Raw genomic sequence first — 21,561 nt, 5'->3', positions numbered from 1 at the left:
ACAAAGGAAAAGAAGAATTTAAAGAATTAAAGATCTGAAGGATCCAGTCACACCATGCTGAACACTCACCTACACTCCAGTCCCTGAGGTTATTAATTCTAACTTTGGTACACACCACCAGACTCACTGAGAGCTTCCTTTAAACTACTGGCATATTATCTTATAAATGTATAATATAAATTATATTATAATTTATAATAAATAGTCTATAAACCACATAATTTTTGCTTCACCATTCCTTTTCTTAACTTAGTTCTCTTCAGTTTCAATGTGTGTGTGGATGTAAGGAATAAAATACAGACCAGACAACATTTTGCCTGGACTGAGACTTTGCTACCAGGCTAAAATTGAGCTTTTTTTTCAATTTTTGAAACAAAGGCTTTCTCACAGGCACTGGGAGGACAGTTAGAGTTCAACAAGTGGGAAATGGACTGAGCATCAAACACTTAATTTTGACAAATGCTGTGTTGATAGCACAGCACATCTTCATGACAGGCTGAGAGCTGGATGGGACTGAAGGTGGGAATATGAAGGCACAACACAATCACAAAGCTGTCAAAGCCACACATTTAGAGGTAAAACCCAAGATAAGGCAGCAAACAACCCAAAAAATAAAATGTGTGTTAGAAATATGGGAGAGAAGAAAACAGAGACAGCAAATTCCATTTTATTAACAAAATTCTAACCTTAATCCAAACCCCAAAACTGAAGTAAGTTTCTTTTGGGACATTTTAGTTGAAATATATTTGGGAAAATGTTGGAATGAGCCACTTGAAAAAAAAAAAACACAGCTCCAACAAAAAAATACTGCATCTTTTTGATTTGGTAGGAGCCTGCTTTATTCCACAGATTTTAAGACGTGTTTAAGATTCCATAGGTTTAGTATTACATCAGTGATTGTTCATAATGAAATTCCAGGCAGTAGCAAAAAAAAAAGATTTAATGATAGTACCACACAAGATATGGATATGGGGCCCTTTGAGCAGATTTACTGACAGGAATGTTGGATATGGGTTAAAACAACATTGTTGTCCGGTTCACTTGTGCATGCTAAAATGTCAGGTGACAGAGCAAGACAAGTTTTGCTATTTCTTGAATCTCTCTTAAGAAGTTAATCTAATTCTACCCTTTGCTGGATTTTTCAAAAGATTTGTCATTGACAGCCTTATGATACCGTCAACTGTGGTAAAAAGTGGTTTTTTTCTGTTTTCATATCCCATCCATCTCCGTGATAAATAATATTTTGATGGTTTTAGTAACATGTTTGATGTTAGTTGGGCTGGGAGATTAATTCCCTTCAAAGCTCTTGGCTGGCATCACCTCCAGTTTGGTGCTGTCACAGGAATTATTTTTCTTTTTCGTGCTTTGTTTTGTCAGAGTGACAAAAGGGAAAATGATGCCAAACTCCTCTGTAAAGAACTTTGAAAAAGCAGTGCCTGGCAGCTTGATCATAAAGCCATTTTGCACTACAAAAAGAAAGTACCTTTCAAAGATTTATTTGAAAAGAAATACTAAGAAAGCCACTTGACACCTTGCAGCTAACACAGGGTTGAAAGGAATTCAGAATCATCATCTATTTTCTGCAGGTAGATAACCTGAGTCTGGGAGAGATGATCTGTTGGAGTCCAATACCATAAAAACAGGCAACCTTTGTATTGGAAATTTTATGAACTCCAGGGTAGCAACACTTGCCTTGGGACTAAATGAGAGTTTGATAAAGTATCTCAAACTGTTGCTTTCATATTTGCCCAAGAAATAATTCTGATTAGAGCTCTTCAGTTCCATGTTTTTATGCCAGAAACAGATAAAGAAATCAAAACATTGCAGGAAAAACCAAGTTTAAAAGAAGTCTGGAACAATGAATTTGAGGAAATTATCAGGAGATTACATGATGAATAATCCCAGGCTGACATTTGAGGGACAGGACAAAACAAAAGAAACAAATGAGCTGCTGAAAAGCTGCTCCTCCTTTGAACACAAGGATGTTTCGTGGGTTTCCAGAGATCCATGTCCAGGGCATCAGACAAACCTGAGCTCACAGCAGCTTCTCCCATCAGGGTCTTGACAATGCTGATGAGATTCACATCTAAGAAGGTGCTTCCACCCAGTGGAGCTACTCCTCACCCCTGGGAGACAGGGAAAGCACACAGCCCGACTTGGATCCTGCAGCTCAGGCTCCCACACAACCCAGTTCCCATTTTGTGTGAATTTCAGGTGAGCACAGCATGCAGATCATGGTTATTTGGCTCATTACAGACACAAAAAATCCAAACTTCTGCTAGAGAAACACAAGTGAACATGCATGAGAACAGAAAGGAGAACACAGCAGACCCCATCTTTATGGGGTTAATTTTGGTTAAAAACTGATGTAAGGCAGAAGATATGAATCCCCTGCTAAGCTTACAATTAGTGCCTTGCTGTTCTGTGCAGCTGAACAGAACCCTATCTTTAGATGAATTTTTTTGGAATGCTTTTAATGATTTTGGCTGCCTGTATTAAGCTGCTGCAACATTCGATTTCCAGGGTAATGACAGCCAGGTCTAAAATACCCTAATCAGACATCCAAGAATCAAGGCCTTTCAAAAATAACTTGGAAAAAACCCTGCCCTTTCTTTTGGCATCTTCTCTTTGACAGAAAGTGCGTCCACTTGCCAAATTAAGGAGAAATATGAAAGAACAAACAGACCCTTGACCTATAGCCAGACTATTGTTATGCATTCCATGACTGTGTGACAGTGTAAAACATGAATTTTAACAAGACTGCTTGGGAGCTTTCTATTATGCATGCACACTCACTCTGGTGATTTTTATGAGGGGCTTTTTCTTTGTCCAACTGGTCCATTTTACTCTAGAAGAATGCAGTGGTTACATGGAAACTCACCAATTTCTGTGCAGAGCTCTCCCCCCTGCCAACAGTGACAAGTCAAAATAAGTAGGTCTGAAATATTTCTCTATTAGAGTTACTTTATGCTGATCAACACAGCACTCAACTGGAATCAATCCAAAGCATCAGGAATAACAAGATGTGCAATGAAAATGCTCTGCATTTATCCATTAAATGTTCACACAGGGTTCACAGATGTAGAATTAGCCTAGGGCACTGGACATCCAGCAATGTATTATGGCCAGAGGTTATTGCTAAAAACAGTCAAGAGCCAGAAAACCAGCCAGTCTGCCAAATCTGAGGATTGCAACTGGACAGGAGAGAAGCTTCATCATCAGCTTCAGCAGGGCCAAAAAACTCAGCATCCGTTTCTTACATGCTAACTTTCACTTTTCTTAGAAATCACTAGAATGGCCTTCATTTCTTGATTTTAAAGGAACCCCAAACACTTATTCCAACCATATCTTCTAAGTATTTTTATAATTATATAAAGAGCCTAGTCTCAAATAAAAACCTATTCTTAAATCTAAATTCTGTGGTGTTTCATAGGCAAACTGCTTCATGACCTGATCCAAAACTCACTCAAGACTCTTCATCATCTGACTACCAAAAACAAGTGCTGCTAAATCACACCCTGACATTTTTGTTTCTGAAAAGCAGCCAGGAGCATCCATGTCACAGAATGAAGCTCAAGGACTTCCCTGCTCTGTGGAGCCTCAGACTCCAGCTTTATTAACCTGACTACAGCTCCTTGGAGGACTTCTTTCCATTGGAAGTTATGAAAATAAATGTAAAATATATGCTCACACATCATAAAAGTGAGGTTTTGTTTCATTTTAGACGAGATTAAAAAAAATTACGCTTTGAAAAACAAAATGAAACTTACAAACCCCCTAAACAATAAAAGGTTATGTGCTATGGAGCTGCTTCTGGTCAACTCCTCCCATCGAAGTGAAAAAGGCATCAGAAAGAACAAATTCAGCATCTCTGATATTTGTAAATATCTCTGTATGCAGCAGTTGGATATGTTAGGGTTGTTTTCCAGCTGACAGGAAAAGATCCCAAAATCTTGTCAGGTTTGACTGCACTGTAAATCTTGACTAGCCCACTAGTCATGAATCAGGTTTCTAATTTGCCCTCTCCCATTTCAAGTGTAAATTAAGACCAAATCTTCAGGCTCACTGTGCTGCAGTCTTGGTGATCCAAGTGGTGCTTTCTATGAGCTTTGGCACGAAATTCACCTTTGGAAAGATCTTGGAGACCTTTCAGATGAAGCGTTTTCACACGTGATGTGCTGTTATTAATGACACTTCCCCAAATGTAAAAAGGCTCCACATTTGAACACGAGATTATTCTTAGTTATAAGTGACCTGGTTTTTTCCCCAATCACCAAACTAACCATGTGCTTGAGAGGGCAGGATCAGCTTTAACTTCTGATTCCCAGATTTCTGAGGATATTTACCAAGAGTCCTGACAAAACTCTTCATTACATTGTGCACCCACCAGAGCACCGGACGGCTTTCCCCACACGACCAATAACAATGTCAATATTGAACTGCCTTACCTCAAAACCAGCACAATTTCTATTTATGTATAAATGCTAACAGTTCAGAGAAGGAAAGCACAATTTCAATAGATAATTATAGATATAATTCAATATTCAGGAGGTAATTATACCTGAGTTTGCTACCCAGTGATGGTCTGTTCAAGAGAAACGTGCATTCTCTACTTGCAGACTGAGCTACCCCTTAAATTTTCCATCCTCAGGGTACAATGACAGTTTTTCTTTCTTCTCTGCTTTTAAGACAATACAGGCTGCTGATTTTCACACTGGCTCTCCACAAGTGAGAACTTCCTGCACTGTAAAAAAAAGCCTGTCCTGAAGAATGAGTTCTTGCTTAACCGAATTCACTTTGTACAGCAAGAAACTCCCAACAGGCAACAGAACATTTTCAAATTCCAGGGCAGTGAAAGGTTATAATTGTGGCTCCACCTCACTGTGTTATAATGAACCCAAGACAATGGAATCTCCCCCTTGGCAGGAGGGACAGGATTACCCCCTGGCTGGATGAGGATGCATCGCTGCTGTCCCAGCTCTACGAAACAGAGCCCGGCTGGGCGTGACAGAAACAACACGAGTCATTCACAGCAGCAATTGGCAGTGTAAAACAGCAAAGGGCACACTCAGCCAGAGAGGATGAAGCCAATCTCTCACTCCCCTGACCCTGCAGTGCTGGAAGATGAAATATGTCACACAAGCTGGCCAGCAGAGTTAAAATCCACCTGATTTTAAAATCTCCTGGCGCTGGTGTCAAAGAGCTCAAGAAGTGGATTCTATGCTTGGTGCTTGCTGCTGGCCAGTCCTGCTCCTGCAGGGCCATCCTTAACTCTCCCCTGTGATGGACACAGGCATTCCCAGCAGGAACAAAGACACCTCAATGCCAAGAAAAGGCAACCCAACTCTGGTGCTCCATCACACCCCAAACACTGCTATCATTACTGCCATCAGCCAGGGATTTCGAAAATTTGAGTCCCAGTCATCTGCCAGGGGATACAGAGGAAAATTTGAAGGGAATGGTGGGTCTGCCAAATTGTACTAGTTAGATAACCCTTTCTCTCAGATCTCTTTGTTATTACATCTGGGGGAAAGGGAAAAAAACACAAAAAACAAACATTTAGGCAGCTTTAGTAGTACAATTCTGCTTCTGCTGTCTTAGAGATGTTAATGTCACACATAAATCTTCATGTTTTACTAATGGCATCATATATCTTCCCAGGCATTTCTAATTCACCCCTTGTAGTGCTATCTAAGCACTTTATCACACAGGGTTGCTCTGTGGCAGGTATTAATATTAAGACACAGTGCCTTGTCTTCCGTAGGAAAGTACATGCTCTTATCTAAATTGCTGAGACTAATAACTTGAAATATTGTCCCTGCAAACATACTTGAATGGTGTATATTCAGATAACCAGAGCGTTTTGGTTTTTTCCTCCTTCTCCCCTTCCCTCCCAGCAAGTGAACATAAATTAAGCCTCCACAGGAGTTAACCCAAGAACAGGAATTCCCAGGTTGGAGGCAGGGAAGGATGCTGTCCTGTACCCACCTGGCAGGGACCACACCCCACACCAGGCAGGACTCCCAAGGGTGGCACGAGTCCTTTTATTCCCCAGCAACCCCCCCATGGAGAAACATGAGCTGGGAAACAGAGCTGCTTTCCTCCTGGAAGTTTCTCCTTTGCAAATAAACATTATTGTACACAGTCCCTATTGCTTAATCCCTCTGTGCCTTGGAACTTGGACACCTGAAAGTTAAATTGTTTTCAGCTGATAACTGGCCTAAGGATGCCCCCCTCTGCTTGTTATTTCTCTGATCCAGATAAGCATTTGGTTTTTTAATCAGTCACAAAGCTAAAAAGAGAGAACACTGAAAAGCCTTACAACTCCACATACTTAATTTAGCCTAAAAGTAATTTCTGGGCAGAAAGGGAAAATTTAATTAACTCTCCTCTATAAAAATGCATAGTAAGATGTGTAGCAAGATCTTATACATTCCTTTGAAGTTTGTCATACATTCCTGAATACCTTTGACAGCCTAAGAAGTTATGTGTCTGCTTCTGATTAGATAATTGAAATAAATCTACACCAAATAAATTCAGATCTCTTAAAACAAACTGCAGAGGTACATGAACTCTGGAAAATGCATGTAGTACTTCAACCAAAAGGCATTTCTGAAAAAATCAGTTATCATGAAGGAATTTATTTCTCTATTTTCTTTCTTGCATGGGGTCTCTGCAGCTAGTGTCCAAATTTTAATCCAGATTTAATGCCAGCCAGTACCAGCTACTGTTATGTGAACTGCAAACCACTGCAGCAGAGGGAAATCGTATCTTTTACACTTCCTGCTTTCTCCATTTCACACCTAACAGTGAAATGCTCATTAAAAACAACAGATAGCACCGTGTCAGTCACTTAACTCCAAATCCAGCAAATATTTGCCTGCTATTTCAACTTGAGACAGCACTGGCAAAGCAGATTGAACCTATAGGGAAGAGCACTGCTTCGCAGGGTCAGTTTCAATTCACTGCTTCCAGCCTAGAAACCATCAACCAATCCATGCTGCAATGCTGTTCTGGCCAGACTACAAAGCCTGGAAAGGTGTGTGTGTATATATATATATATAGATATATGGATATATGTGTGTGTGTGTGTTATAATATATGCTACAATGCAATATAATACATAGACCCAGACATATTACATAAAATGGAAGGTGGCAATAAAATTGCATGTATTGCTTGGCAGTACATGAAGAGAACAAGGAGAATTTAAGAGCACAGCTGGGTAATAGCTGCTTAAAGCCATGCAGCTACCTGAGACTCCAACAGAGCACACAGGCACCAAAGCTTCCCGTGAAGAGTGACCACAAACCCCAGTCATGCTGATCAGATGGATCTTATCAGACTCATCAACCAGGTAGCCCTGTCAAGAATTGTGCAATGCCCTTCTGAAATCACAAAGAAGGCAACACACAGTGGGTTGAAGGTCCTCATAAACAGTTTACAGCAAGATGACCAAAGAGAGCCACAAGAACATGCTGCAGTTTCAGCTGTGTGACATTTTAGCTGCCGTTAAAATGCCGAGATGGTCTCACACTTCATGCAGCCAGGAACTTCTCTGGAAACACGTTCTCACAGCATGGGGAGATAATATTCCCCTCATCCTTTATCCTGGGACAGGGTCAGATCCAAAAGCAGGCAAGGAGGGCAAGTTCAGGCAGTGGGATAGCACAGAACAAGGGCTGCAGTCACTCAGCCATCTCTCTACGTTGCTCAGGAGCAGCTCCAGCCCAAAGCACAACTGGTGATGACAAGATAAACACACTTGTAGAATATCCCAGGCCACCAGCCCAGCACGAAGGTACATGAAGTCATAGAACGATGAAGTGCCTGACATTTACAGGGAGACATCTAAAAATGGTGATGAAAGGTGCAACAGAGCAGCCTATGCGAGCACTCACGTGGAAATAGAACTTTGAGCCACGAAAGAGCAAGTTAAAAATGTGTCCTGGAAATCTGCTGAGAAGTCAAGGCTCATCCAGCTCAGGGGCAGAGAAAATGGAAGCAGAAGTCCTGACTGCACAAAAGACATGACAAATTCCACATTAAACCTGGGGTCTGCCTCCAGCTGACCCAAATATTCAAGTGAAAATTTACTTCTAAAGGCTCATGTGCTGGCAGATGCACCTTCTGTTACTTTCCACCAGGTTCACACTGAGCCAGTTAATCCCAGTCAGAGCAGAAGTTTGATCCTCTGCCATGATGTGTCCTACCAAGGACATCAACTCTGCAACACTGGCCTGAGGCCAGACTCATAGAAACACATTAAACATCTTACCCTGTACATATTTCAATGCTTTTCAATTAAAAATAAATAAATAATGATTTTAAAAAAGCACCATGCTCCTAAATTTCACAAAAAAAACAATGTTATCAACAAGTTTTTTCTTCTGTGCTTACCCCCAAAAAAAACCAAATAAATAAAAAATCCAAACAAACATGGAACCACAACCAGACCTGTCCCAGAACACAGCAAGTCAATGCTGCCTACATACAATTTACAGAAAAATACAAGAGAAACCTTTGTTCCCAAACACTGATGATAAGTAGGAAGATAGTATGGATAGCCATCAAAAACTTCTGGAGAGCAGAGAATTATATAAAAATATATGATTAAAAATAAATTAAAATATAAATTAAATTATTAAAAATAAATTAAAGTATAAAAATATATTTAAAATATATTAAAATATAAAAATATAATTATATATAATATAAAATATAAATATAAAAATATATGTCTTGCACTACTTTTTCTCCCCTCAGGACTTTATAAAGTGTAGTTATTTGCTTTTGGTGCATCGAAATACATGGGGTGGGATTTTCCAATCACTTTTTACCATCAGATATGTGAAGTGTCCATGCTCAACAGGAAAAAAATATTTTCCACCAGATGGAGCAGTGCCACAATTAACAAATATTCTAAATTATACTGAGTAACATCACACCTAAATGGAAATAAAACAGCATTTTAAATCTGTGTTATACAGTTTATCACCTCCAGCAGTGCCCAGAGCTGGTATTTCTGATTTCAGTTCTATGACTGTATCATTCCAATCACCTGTAAATCTTCTGTTCATCCCTTCCTACCCTCTTTTTCACTGCATTATTTCAGAGTGGTTCTTCAAAAACCTTCCTCTCATCTCAGACTTGCAGATCCAATTCAATCTTCATTTCTTTCCCTCGCATTTCCTCCCAGTTTCAAGTCTCTTGCTAAATTCTACTGTCATTTCTCATAATTCTTTCCTCTTAGTCCTCCTTAGGACTATTAATGCAAATCTGAAAATAAAAAAAGCAACACAAAAGTAATAATAAAAATACCCTAAACCACAGAACTCACAAAATTTTCTTTTTCTTTGTAAAGTCTTCTTTACTTTGCAACCTTCCCAGTTACTTGGGTTTATAAATGTCACAGCAGAATTAGTCTTCTTTCCCACCCATACCCGTTTTCTGTGAAAAAAAATACCAAAAAACTCATCTGCCCTGGCTTCTGCAGAAAAGCAAGCATGTAAACAATCTAAAAGGAATGGGGTTTCTAAGGCCACACTGTCCTGTAAAAGTGTTGATCAGCTGTCACTAATTTGATCTATTGATAAATGCCCAGTGGAAGACAGGATTTCTTTATTCCCAAAACTCTAAAAACAAAACTAACATGGAAGGCACAGGTAGCTCAAAGTAAATCCATTCCATTCTGCATAAGATATATATATATAATATATATATATGTTTAAGCAAGCATTAAATCACATTTTCTATTATGTCACTGAGGTGCCTGCTGTCTACTGACACGTTTAGTGTCTCAAGAACTCATTTAGCAACGAGATCATGGTTAGTTATCAAGTCAGCTTGCTCTCATTCTGGAGATGCAGCAGAGCAGTACACCTCCCTTATATAATCTCGTTTTTCTCCAATGGATGTGAGTCATTCAGGTGAAATTGAACCCACAGTAAATCCCAGCCTGAAAGTCTCCCATGGAAGAGCCCATCCAGAAAAGCCTCTAGAGTGTTTGCCTTGCTGGGTGCCCCCAGTTTCTGGTTCCTTAATACATGGGACCTCAAAAACCATTTTGCAATAGTCCAACAACAGCCCACATGCTCACTTTCCATGCATTTTATTATTTTATAATTTTTTTATATTTCTTTTTTATAATTTCATAATTTTTATTATTTTATATTTATTATTTTATTGTTTTATTTTGTTTCTTGTCTTTCCAGACATCTCTAGATCACTTTTCTGCGGCAGCTCCAGACAGGCTCCACAGCAGAGTTTATTAACCATTGTAACAAAGTTATTCCTGTTGGGGTTTTAATTAAACAAGCTCAATATTCTGCTGCAAAGCATTTGCATTTCAAGGGTGATCAGAAAGGGTCCAACTTTGCCTAGCAGCACTTGTGACCCCATGCACACAAATTCCCCAAATCAATTAGACAGAACTCAAGGGGACTTCCGAACTACAAGAAAGAAGTAAAAAAAAATTACAACTGTGGGCTCTGTGAGGTGAGGCAGGTGTCACGTTTTCTTACCACCACCACCAACAGAAGAATCAACCAAACATTGTTCTTCCAGAGGTTCATCACCCTGAGCATAAAAATGTGTGTCTAATTTACTAGTCTGGTTTCAGATTCCAGCTATTCCGTAGGATTTTCTCCGCTAGAATCACAGAGCCCGTTAGTAGCCAATATCTGTCCCTGAGGAGGTTCCAAGATTTGATTTTTATTAGAGTCCTCTGTATTGTTCATACACACAAGATACAGCCCCTCATTCCATTTTTCTTGCTCCTTAATATATGATTTCGGTTTTGGCTGCATTACAACAATTTATCTGAACAGAGCCACTTTATTGAATGGCACAGATTGCACTCTCCAGCTGCCTTATCTTCATCACTGCTCACTATCCCCCCACCCTCCTGATCCTGCTATCATCTCTGCTTTTTAATCTGAATTCTAAGTAGTAGCAGCTGTAGTATCACCCAGCACTGACTCTCCTTCGCTTCTGCTCCTCACCTCATTATTTTTTTCCCCCCACCCCCACAGAATTTTCCATTTCTGGAGTTGTAATAACAACTGTCCAAAGAGAGCGGCGTGCCCGGTACGCGTTTCCCAAAATCACGCCGGAATTCCGCGGGGACCGTCCGCTCGAGGATCGCCAAACTCAGAGAGAAAGCCAGGCCTCCCCTGCTGACCCATCCCTCTGGGATAGTCCCAGAGGAGCTGGGCTGCTTTTCACCCTGGAAAGGCGTGTTTATGGGAGTTATGGGTTACAGCAGTACAGCCAGGCTATATTCTGTTGACCTTGGAAATTATCCCACCATTGATTTTATGTACAAAGCTCCCAGGCCCTGCTTCTCCCACCACCCCCACTCTCTAAAAACCTTTTTATGTAGGGGAAGTGGGTAAGTTTTTTTTTTTTCTCTCTCTCCTTTTTTTTCTTCTCCATTTTTTTCTTCTTTTTCCTAATTAATTGTTTTGGAAATCTGAAAAGTAACAGCTAGACAAACGGCAGAATTTTTAGGTACGGGACAGGGCAGACCACAGAATTTCCACAACCACTGAGTAAGTTCAAGGAATCTCTAAAATATCATTCCTGCATGTAATTTGCAAGAATGTGGATAAATGCAAATATTTGATAAGTACTTCTATTTTTCCCTAAGGTTTCAAACACAACAATGAAACTGGAAGCCTGGAGAACTTGGAGCATTCCCAGTACCAACTGGACACTCTTAACCTCTAAACTCTCCACTATATAAATGTGTCGTGTGTTTGCTGAGTAGATGTTTATATGCACTTCCTGTTTCAGGGCGAACTTTTTAGTTACTGGGAAAAAAAACCAGGAGCTCTCCAACCCCTTGGGAATCATTTTCCATTAAAGAGGCTTTGGATAGACTATTTGTTTTTTCAGATTTGGAAAGAAAACCCAAAGGAATGTGTATTTCAAGTATCTTTACTCATTTTACAATAACAGTCCAGGGCTGTATGGCTGGAAAAAAATGAAAATTTATTTTTACTAATCTGCCTCCTGACACCTGATGATGCTTTGCACCAATGGAACACAATTTCCTTAGACATGACCCTGACAGTTTTTCACTTGATCACACAAACAACCACAGTTGTTATAAATGAGCAGCCCTACCAACAGCCTGCACAAAAAAGGCCAACCACAGTGTGAGTATGAAGCTTGCACAAATCCCTTCCCACTTCCTAACAGCTGGGCTCTTTCAGGGCAGGAGACAAGTCTGATAAAAGCTTCTGTTTGGGCTATTTCTTCTAGAAAGCAAATTAATTTCATCTCAACACCGCTCATCCAGTACTTCTGACAAGCCAAGCTTCCAATAAATTATATTTTTCGAGAAACACAGCATGAAAGATCATGCCAAGTACTGGGGTAGCTCACAATTAGCACGTTTTGTCATGACAGAAATCAGAGGATATGGGACAACCATTAACTGAATGCAAGTCTAAAGGCTTCTTTTTATTACTGTCCTAGGCTTGACAGTAGCAGAGAATCATTGCAGAAAGAATTGAAAACTAAAAAAGACATGGGAAGGACAGAAGTAAATCAGCAACCTAAAATAAATCAGCAGTTTTAAGGAATTATTCTAGATCACAGCATTCAGGAAAATTCTTAGGTGACCAGATTTCAAAGGGAAGATAAACTGAAGGAAAAGAAGAGAAATTAAGATATGGGTTGGTGATTTAAGCATCCCCATCTGGACCAATATTCTGTCTTTATTCATTTGACTACAGCCAGAGTAAACTGAGTTTTAAAGCATGCATCTGGATTTCTACCAGTGAAAGCTAAATAAAGAATGTCTGCTTTTGCTGAAGTGTGAGCTCTGAAAAACCCTGACTTCACTTCCAAAATGCCACTTCACTTTAACTGGCTGATGCTTTTTGGTGGTACTTTCAGGAATAACAGTATTAAAACTCCAGTTAGCTCATTGTGACACTTTCACATTTAAAAATCTGTACCAATCACCTATCAATCATTCACTGCAGCCTTTCTGCTTTACATTTGCTTCACCCTCCCAGCCACCATCAATTTCTCAACACCCAGGGAGAAGATACACGTGAAGGAACGAAAGCCTCCGATAATATTTGATTATTTTTAGCCAAAATTTGTCCAACAAGGGCAGGTTCAGCATTCAGAGGAGTTATTCCAAGTGGCACTATGAAAACAAGAAACAGTAATTTGCTTCAAAGGTAGAGAAGCCAGACAACCACAGTCATGTCTAAGTGTGTGCATTATAATAAAGCCTCTTTTCTCTCTGGGGGACCTCTTTTTTATGTCACTGTTTCACAGCCCCACAGAGTTCACTGCAAACACTGAGCGTGAGTGTGAGAGGTCACTGCAGCATGACAAACTGAGTGAATCCAGGGCTGATGAAAGATGCTGGGTATGAAATCCTCTGCCTAAAAAAAGCTGCAGCACACACTAAGCAACACAGATTTCATTACGCTTCCCTAAAGGCACCACTAAGTCCTGAGCAATGATCTACTAAAGATTAGAATGACTATACACAGGTGTAGTGGAAAAATATGTCTTCAGAGCTGAACTGAAGAGCATTTCCTGAACATTGCTGGAATATATTGCTTTGTGTGCCTTAAATCACCGTGGAGCTGTCAGACAGCTCTCAGTAATTCTGACTTCAGCCAGATCTGACCTTACCATTCTGCATCACACTGTGCCTTCCAGTGCCCAGAACTTCATGTAGTCTCATTTAGTAGGTGTCCCTCTAAAAATGAGTCATCAAGTAAAGGAAATTAAGTGAGTATCCAATTAAGTATCTAAGCTCCTGGTATGTTTTAATATATTTTATTTACCAAGGCTTGATCTTTTTCAAGATTGAGAGCCATCAGAAGGAAAAAAAATTCAATTAAGTCAATCTTGAAAATTATCAAGATTGATCAAAAGATCAGGATTTGCTCCTGCTTTAGCTGAAGTCAGTACAATAAAGGACAAGACAGTTGCCCCTGTCCTTGTGAAATGGCTCCAGTTTCACCCTCACTGTGCAAAGAGTGAGAAAGAAAAGGTTTTCTGGTACTCACCTCACGGCAGAGAAGGGCACACCATGCCATGCAGAGCTCAGGGAGGCTGGAGAAAGCTACCCCTGACATCCTGTTAAATTCTCCCTGTAAGTCCTTTCACCACCAGCTTTCCATGCCTCCCACCCCTGAGGCAATGAATGGGTGAATGTGTTGTGTTTAATTCAAATATATTCCCCAGAGGAATCGCTTTCTCCTCTCACATCAGAGAAATAAATCCACAGTGGTCAACCTCACTCTGTGTGCAAACAGCACCACCCCAGCAGAACTATCTGACAATGTGGATCAAGAAAGACTTCCAGGGACAGATGAAACCTGCCAGGCCAACACACCCAGACATGGTGGGAAAGAAGAGTGGTCCTCTGAGGTTTTTAATTCCCAGCAGCTGCCTCCACACTGCAGTCCAGCACTGCATTTTGCATCCCTTATCAGCTTCAAGCCACTGTTCACTGACTCAAGGACGGAACATTTAAGGAGGGAAAATATAAATATTCCTCCAAGTTCTTTTGCTTGTTTTTTTTTTTCTATCTATTGAAGTATACAGTCCAAAATATCTATTTTAATAGTAGCAACACAGCAAAATATCTTCTCAAGATATTTCTATGAAGGAAAAACAAAAAGCTACAAGTCTAAATATCATTTGTTTAACTTTTTAACACACCACATAACCCTATTAGGCAGTGCACACTGCTGTGTGACCTATGGTGATACTTATTTTTAAGACACTCAGCCTGACAGACATTCCTGTTGTAGCTCCTCCTCAATTTAGGAGTGTTTAGGGTCTTTTAGAAGTCAGGTTTCAGAGGGGACAGGAAAAAGGGGAAGTCAGCAACCACCAGTAGTCCACTGTTCCTTTTTACAGTATCTACATCATACTAAAGATTCCCCAAAGCAAAGGTTTCAGGAGAACAGACTCACAAAATTAGGGTTTCTAAACCCCCTCCTTAAAGGCCTTGCCAATGCTCATATAGGATGACCGAGAAGTAAATTTAAATCCTCTATAATTCTTTCACAACTTTAACCCCAAACCATTCCAACTTCTGCTAATTAAATGGGCCAAAAGCACCATCCAAGTTCACTTCAAAGTTCCTCTTCCCTGCCCTTGAGAGCAGCTGTTGCAGCCCATATCCATTCTGTACCTCCTGAATTTAAGTTTCCTTTAGCACCTGGAAAGTGAATTTATCTTACCAAAACAAGGGATTAACAAACACCTGGGGCAGACCTCAGCCTTTATGTGGAGCCTCTCACTGGGATAAAAGAGCAGGATTCCACATTACTCACCTGCCTAAAACACAGGGATAAGACACTTTGCTGCCCCACAGCATCACTTTTCTGTCTCCACAAACCCAGAGTTACGATCCTGCAAGAGTGGGACCACTGATCTTCCTTCAACTGATACCACAGAGACAGATTTTATCCTGTGAATCTTATCCTCCTTGCTCTTTGAATGTATTTTTCACGTTCTTTTCACATGGGAGGACCCAAAGGGCAGTAAAGTATCTGTTCTAATGTCACCAAACTCGTAATTTCCAGTCTCCTACACGGAAAGTCTATTTTTTGCAGTCACACCCCGGCATAGAAGCAAGATGTGATGAGCAAACTTCAGAGGAGCCACATCAATGCAGAGAAATCATGGATTGATTTGATCCAGGTCATGGAGGCTGGACATTACCACACTTTCCCATTTTACTCATTTTATTTTATTTTTAACTCAGTGCTACAAACTACAAACTTTAATCCACAGACTCCAAGCTACTGCCCATCAGTGTAACTTCTATTAAAACCCTCTGCTTTCATGCATCCAGAGAAATTAGGTTTGTGTAAAATAAAAACCAAAACAGATGCCCAAGAGATGTAAATCAGTAAAGACCTACTGATGTTACAGTGATTTATGGAACCCAGGAGTTCTGCTTAGCAAAGCTTTCTGCGTTTGGCATTCTCAGAGCACACACAAATTCTCTCCCTTCCCCTCCTCAGATTCCCATCAAATGCAGCCCTTGTAACAGAAGTGTTCTTTTCCCAACTTGGCTTCAAGTCATGGCTGCAGCTCTCAATAGTATATAACCTGTCAAGATAAAATATGTTTGGGGACATACAATCTCTACTGAGCATTTTATTGACTTAACTCCGCCATTTCTGAAAGGCGGCCAAAATTCTTTAAGGTTTTTAAATGACTTTGTTTTCTAAATATTATCCATGGACAGATATAAGGACACAAAAATCCTCAGTTGTTTGTGTAATTTGACTTATGTGCCATGCATTGCCCATCATGATATATTAATTTTCTTTTGCAAGCAAACAAAACAAATCCCAGCTACAAATTGCTTGGGACATACACAAGGCAGAGTTATCCTGGGAACCATTCAAAGCAGAAATTTTGTTCACATAACATCTGCAGGTCATTCAGAGACTACAATTTTGCTTCTTAAAAAAAAAGGGCAACCCAAAGCAAAAAAAAAAAATAAAATTTAAAAAATCCCACAAAGTTTAGGCCTTCACTGCAGTTTTTCTTTGCAGATGCTGCATGAGGCCCAGGATGGTTAAGATCAAGATACAGAGGTGTTACTGATGCCACAGAAACACTCCCAGGAACATCTCACAGGAGAAAAATGACTCTTGGGAAGAGCAGAATATGTGAGAACAAGAATGAGGCCCCTCTCAAGAATACCCCACATGTTCTCTTGTCCTGTAGTGTACCCTGGCCACTCCAGAGAGTTGTTCTGAATGTTAAACCTTCCAGAAAGCAATTCTAAAAACCCCAATGCCCCAAATTGAGGCTGAAACTGTAAATCTAATAATTTGCTCCAGTTGTTTGAATTAATGATCCAAAAATCAGTTGGGCCCACATTACTTCAATAGGCGTTCTTTGTGAGGAGGTATTCAAAACTGCTGAGGTGGAAGAACTCGAAACCTGTGAGATCAAAGAGCAGAAAGTTGATGATAGCCTCATCTACCACTAGTTCTTGGTGGGCATCACCTCAGTTAATAACATCACAATGCAATTGTCACTTCCAGGGCACCTTTCATTAAAGGGCCTCTAAGCACTCTGTAGGCCCTAATTAAGCCTCAAGCCACAGCATTCCCGTGAAAAATAGCTGTTGAGATTTCCAAAAGGTCAGGAAACAAGTGTGCTCTTAGAGCAGATGAATAAGGTTTATTATTTACCTTATTAATAAGGTTCTATCCACAAGAGGAGAATAATGGAGCCACACCAGAGCAAAGCAGAGCTTTGTGCCAGTGCTCGGACCAGAGAGAGCTCTTGTGCAGCTTCTCATGATCTTATTTTCACCCCAGCAATCACTGACCAGACCTGAAGGGATTTGCTGCAGTCAGCCCTTGACCTCTGTGCTACCGCAGAAACCTCAAATCTGTTTGCTAGACGAGTAACCAAGAAAAAAAAGGGGAAAAAATTCTGCTAAAGCAAGACCAAAGCAGCAGCAGCAGCAGTGATGGAGTGCAAGAGTCCCATCTCCTGCTCCAGTGATAGTAAAAGGTTTTAAAATCATAGAAAATTCAGGGAGTTAGAAAGAAAGTTAGGCTTGGCAAGCCCTGGGAAAAGTGTTAAAGGTAGGCCCTGGGAAATGTTAGGCCTTGTGCTTGCTAAAGATCATGTCAAACTGCACCTGTGTGGTCAGTGTATGATAAATGATATAATTGTTAGATGGGATTAGATATAATTATTGTTCAAAGAATCATGAATAAATGTTTCAATAATGTTTAAAGAATCATGAGGAACTATGTTAGGGGTTTGAGGGGAATCACAAGAAATCCATGCTTGGGTAAAATCAATGTATACAATAGAACTATAAAAATTTAATAATATGTAAGTTATATAACAATAGAGTATAAAAACATGTTCAGCTCAAAACCAAGTTGGGTCAGATTTGGGTCTGTGTACCCCTGACACCCAGAGCTCTTTAATAAAGCACTTTTATATAATCATTCTGTGATTATGTGTGTTCCTGAATGCTAACACCAGCAGATAGCCACCTTGAAAGAGATCACTCACAGCTTCAGATGCCTCAGGTGTTCTTGAAGATTTTGTAGGTGTTTTTGAAGATTTTGGAAGTTTTCTGAAGATTTTTATCAAGTGTTCAATTTTGAAGCTGCCCACTTAACTACAGTTCTACCAGGGATTTTGAAATGAAAAAAAAAAAAAGCTACTCTCACCAAGATGCTTTAAACAGAAGAAAATAGTGGGAAGAAGTGTCAGAGGTCAGATCTGCAACTCTGTTTAATTCACTTTAATGTTCACACAGAAGAATGCAAAGCAATAATTTTTCCTCCTCCATTCTGCCTGCAGAGCACAGCTCAAGCCATCACCTCTGTCTCCTGACACTAGTCAGAAACAGGTACCTTCATGTTAAACCTGGCCAGCTGTAACACATTTGCTAAAGTAATTACATTTATTTTTACAGATTACATGGGTTTAGGTTTCACTTACTGATGTACTAGAAAATCAGAACTTTCAATGTTGCAGCTAAAGTTCAGCACTGTTATAATCAAAGACAGCACCAAGTGCCTAAAGCTGCTAACCATACACACATTTTAAGAACTGAAATTCTGCAGCTAGCATGTGCTACAGGATCTATATTTCTCATCTGATGCCTCAGAGTAGCTTATATCCCTTTCACTTTTTCCCTGTGACATCATCACATTACCATGGCTATGATAATTAGACAGCAATTACCTAAACGTTAAAACCTTTGTCAAATGAAGCCTTTCTCAGTTACATAAATTGATGCACAAGAAATGATGTTATTCTGAGGTTGATGTTAATAGCTGAAGGTCCTAACAAAATCTGGTCCTTCTGGCCATGGAGCAGTGACTGAGCTGTTTGAAGACAAAGCAGCATTCACAATAAAATTTCAGGTTTTCCTGAAATTCCCCTCAGTGAGCACAGCCAGAAGCTAAGAAATGTGAAGCCCCTGAATGGATTCAAATGGATAAAAGTCACATTTCTTTGGGCAGTCTGCATCAGCTGTTACTAGGAGAAGAAATGCTAAAATAATATTGAACAGGCAAAATTGACAAAAATCCCCACAACAGCCAAAGTTGCTGTTTTAGGAGAGTAACTCCCCATCCAAATGATGACAATTAAAAGTTCCAAAAAGCACTGTTTTGGGGAAATCCAGATTGTATTGTGCACGTGTCATGGGACAACCAAAAAGGGGAATTAGTTTCCAAAGCTGCTGGAAGCACCATGCCACAGAGTTTAAACAGGAGAGTGCCTACAACTTCTGATGTGGAACACCCCAAAAGGTATTTCACTGTCTGCAAGGGTCATCTCTGAATAATGTACTGGGGATTCTCAAAGCAGACATTTTTCTCTAAAACCCTTTATTTAGCACACCAATGAACACAGAAGCTTTTTTCAGTCTTCATGAGAGAGGGGGAAACAATTGCTTTTTTTACACCACTTTGAGATATATTCTGTAGAATGACAAATGCTTAGAAATTAACTTCACCAGAGGTAAATCTGGACATAGATTGCTCAGGTTTCCATGCAATAAGCAGTACAGTGCTACAATGCAATTGCCTAAAAGCTACTTAAATAAATGTCCAATAAATTGTTGCTGTGCTATTAATCCAGAGGTAGTATGTGATCAATAAAGAAGCAAAAGCCGTACAAAATGAAGCAATCAGGTAAAAGAGGAAGCAGTCTGGGGCAGCCTGTGACTCAGTTTCATACAAAACAGCATTGTTGACACTATTCCCTCTTAGTGTGGCTGGCACACCCCAAAGTTTTGAACTGGCCCCCTTGCCCTGATAGGGAGAAATTGGATGTGAGCACAGCTGGCTCCACAAAAGAGATTCTAGGGATTGCTTAATTGAAAAGGTGAAAATTTGATGGTGAATTGACTTAATTCTTCAATATAATGCAAAAGTTCAAGATCTTAAATTTTAAAATAAACATTAAATAAATAAGCAGGATAGCAGCTTACTTCTATTCAGTCTGATTTATTTCTCTCCTTTGGAAAAACAAAAATAAATAAAACCATGCCTGATATCACCTAAGGAGATTAATTAAGCTTGACAAAGCTTCTTACTTACACTGGGAATTTGAACTTAAAATTGGACATCAAATTTTTCAATCCAGTCAGAATATTTTTTGCACAATGCTTATTGCAGGTCACCTTAAAATAGCACACAGTGGACTGGAACAAGATTCAGCTGGTGCTATCCATATAAACATTGTAAACCCCTAATTGCATTTTTTTAATTTTTTTTTTTTTTAAATGAAGGAAAAATGTATAAACAAATTCCATTTGCAGAATCGGTGATTTAAGCTGGGTGGAATTCTGCAAATGCCTCTCCTCATCAAGCAGCCAAGTTGGGTAGCCACTACTGTCTTTATGAATACTGAATAGGGGCATTATGTCCAGACAGAAAATGCAAGTGGGGAAGGAGGACAGGTCATCTTTCATGCACACAGGAACACCAACACAAGCGGAGTGTGTTTGTTTTCTACTACTCGTGTAAATGTCAAAATGTAATTTATATCTAAGATATAAATGAGACATTCCATCTCATCAAAATGGCCCTTCAGTTGAAGCCAGTTGCACCTGTATAAATGGAAAGTCACATGCAGTACATCAAGATTTTCTTTCTGGTACTTCAGGGAGATACTTTTGTGCTCCTCTGTGCAGCGGGCAGCACCAAAGTTGTATGAGAAGCAGCTGTTCCTATGTTCCCTCCTGTCTTTCTGCCACAGATGTGTTCTGGCATTGAATTCCTGCTGCTCATTTCTGACACACTTGTTTCAGCTCCTGCATCGCTTTGGGGTGGGGCAGAAATGGATCTGTCTGACCTCTCCATCCTCCACTGCATTCCAGCACTGAATTACCCTCAGGCCTTCTCCAGGCTGAAGAAACCCAATTGTCTCAGCCTTTTGCCATGGCAGAGGTTCTCCAGCCCTCTGATCAACTGGGTGACCTCCTCTGGATCAACCAACAGGTTGATGTCCTTTTTCTTTGTGTTGGGGACCCCAGAACTGGCTGCAGCACTCATGGCTGGGGTCTCCCCAGAGCTGAGTGGCAGAATTGCCTCCCTCCCCTGCTGCCCAGGACACACCTGGAGCTCTGGGCTGCAAGGTCACACTGCCAGCTCATGAACAGCCTGTTCTCCACCATCACCCTCCAGGCTGCTGCCAAAAATTAATCCTGTCCTGGCCAAGACTAGGACACCTCTGGATATTATTCCCTGGGATGACAACATTTTTCAGACCTGTGTATCTTGCTGTAGGAGAAGTCCCAGCCTCTGCCCCCCTCTCTCATTGGCTTTCCACATGACCTTGGGCATTTTTGTCTCAGCAGAGGGACCTGCAACATGCACAGTGTTGTTTAGCACATACAAGCTAGACTGAATTTGGTAAGCACTGTTCAACTAAAGACAATATTAAAACAGAAATATGGGGTGGTTTTTAAGACAGAAGAATGCTGGAAGCAAGCAGCAAAAAAGGATTTCAGACATGAGCTTTCCCCCACTGGAGTTTCTCTCTCAGCAATATCTAATTTCC

General features: G+C 40.2%; 1 protein-coding gene across 4 annotated transcripts in view; it reads right to left on the bottom strand.

The window, feature by feature from the left end:
* Positions 1-14,381, bottom strand: part of CALD1 (caldesmon 1) — a 152,905-nt gene extending 138,524 nt beyond the window's left edge. For 2 of the 4 annotated variants that reach the window (XM_088055028.1, XM_088055029.1), the window contains exon 1: positions 14,046-14,370. The gene's annotated coding sequence lies outside the window, so the exon portion shown is untranslated. Of the gene's footprint in view, positions 1-14,045 lie in introns of all 4 variants that reach the window. The other 2 variants (XM_088055025.1, XM_088055026.1) reach the window with 2 other exon arrangements.
* Between the last annotated feature and the right edge of the window lie 7,180 nt (positions 14,382-21,561).

The sequence above is a fragment of the Pseudopodoces humilis genome, chromosome 5 (genome assembly GCF_049639895.1).
Source record: "Pseudopodoces humilis isolate 2021_Gansu_Grassland_sample_001 chromosome 5, ASM4963989v1, whole genome shotgun sequence".
In the NCBI taxonomy this organism is placed as follows: Eukaryota; Metazoa; Chordata; class Aves; order Passeriformes; family Paridae; genus Pseudopodoces; species Pseudopodoces humilis.
Note: the sequence above shows the minus strand (reverse complement) of the source record. Positions and strands in the feature narration are given on the sequence as shown.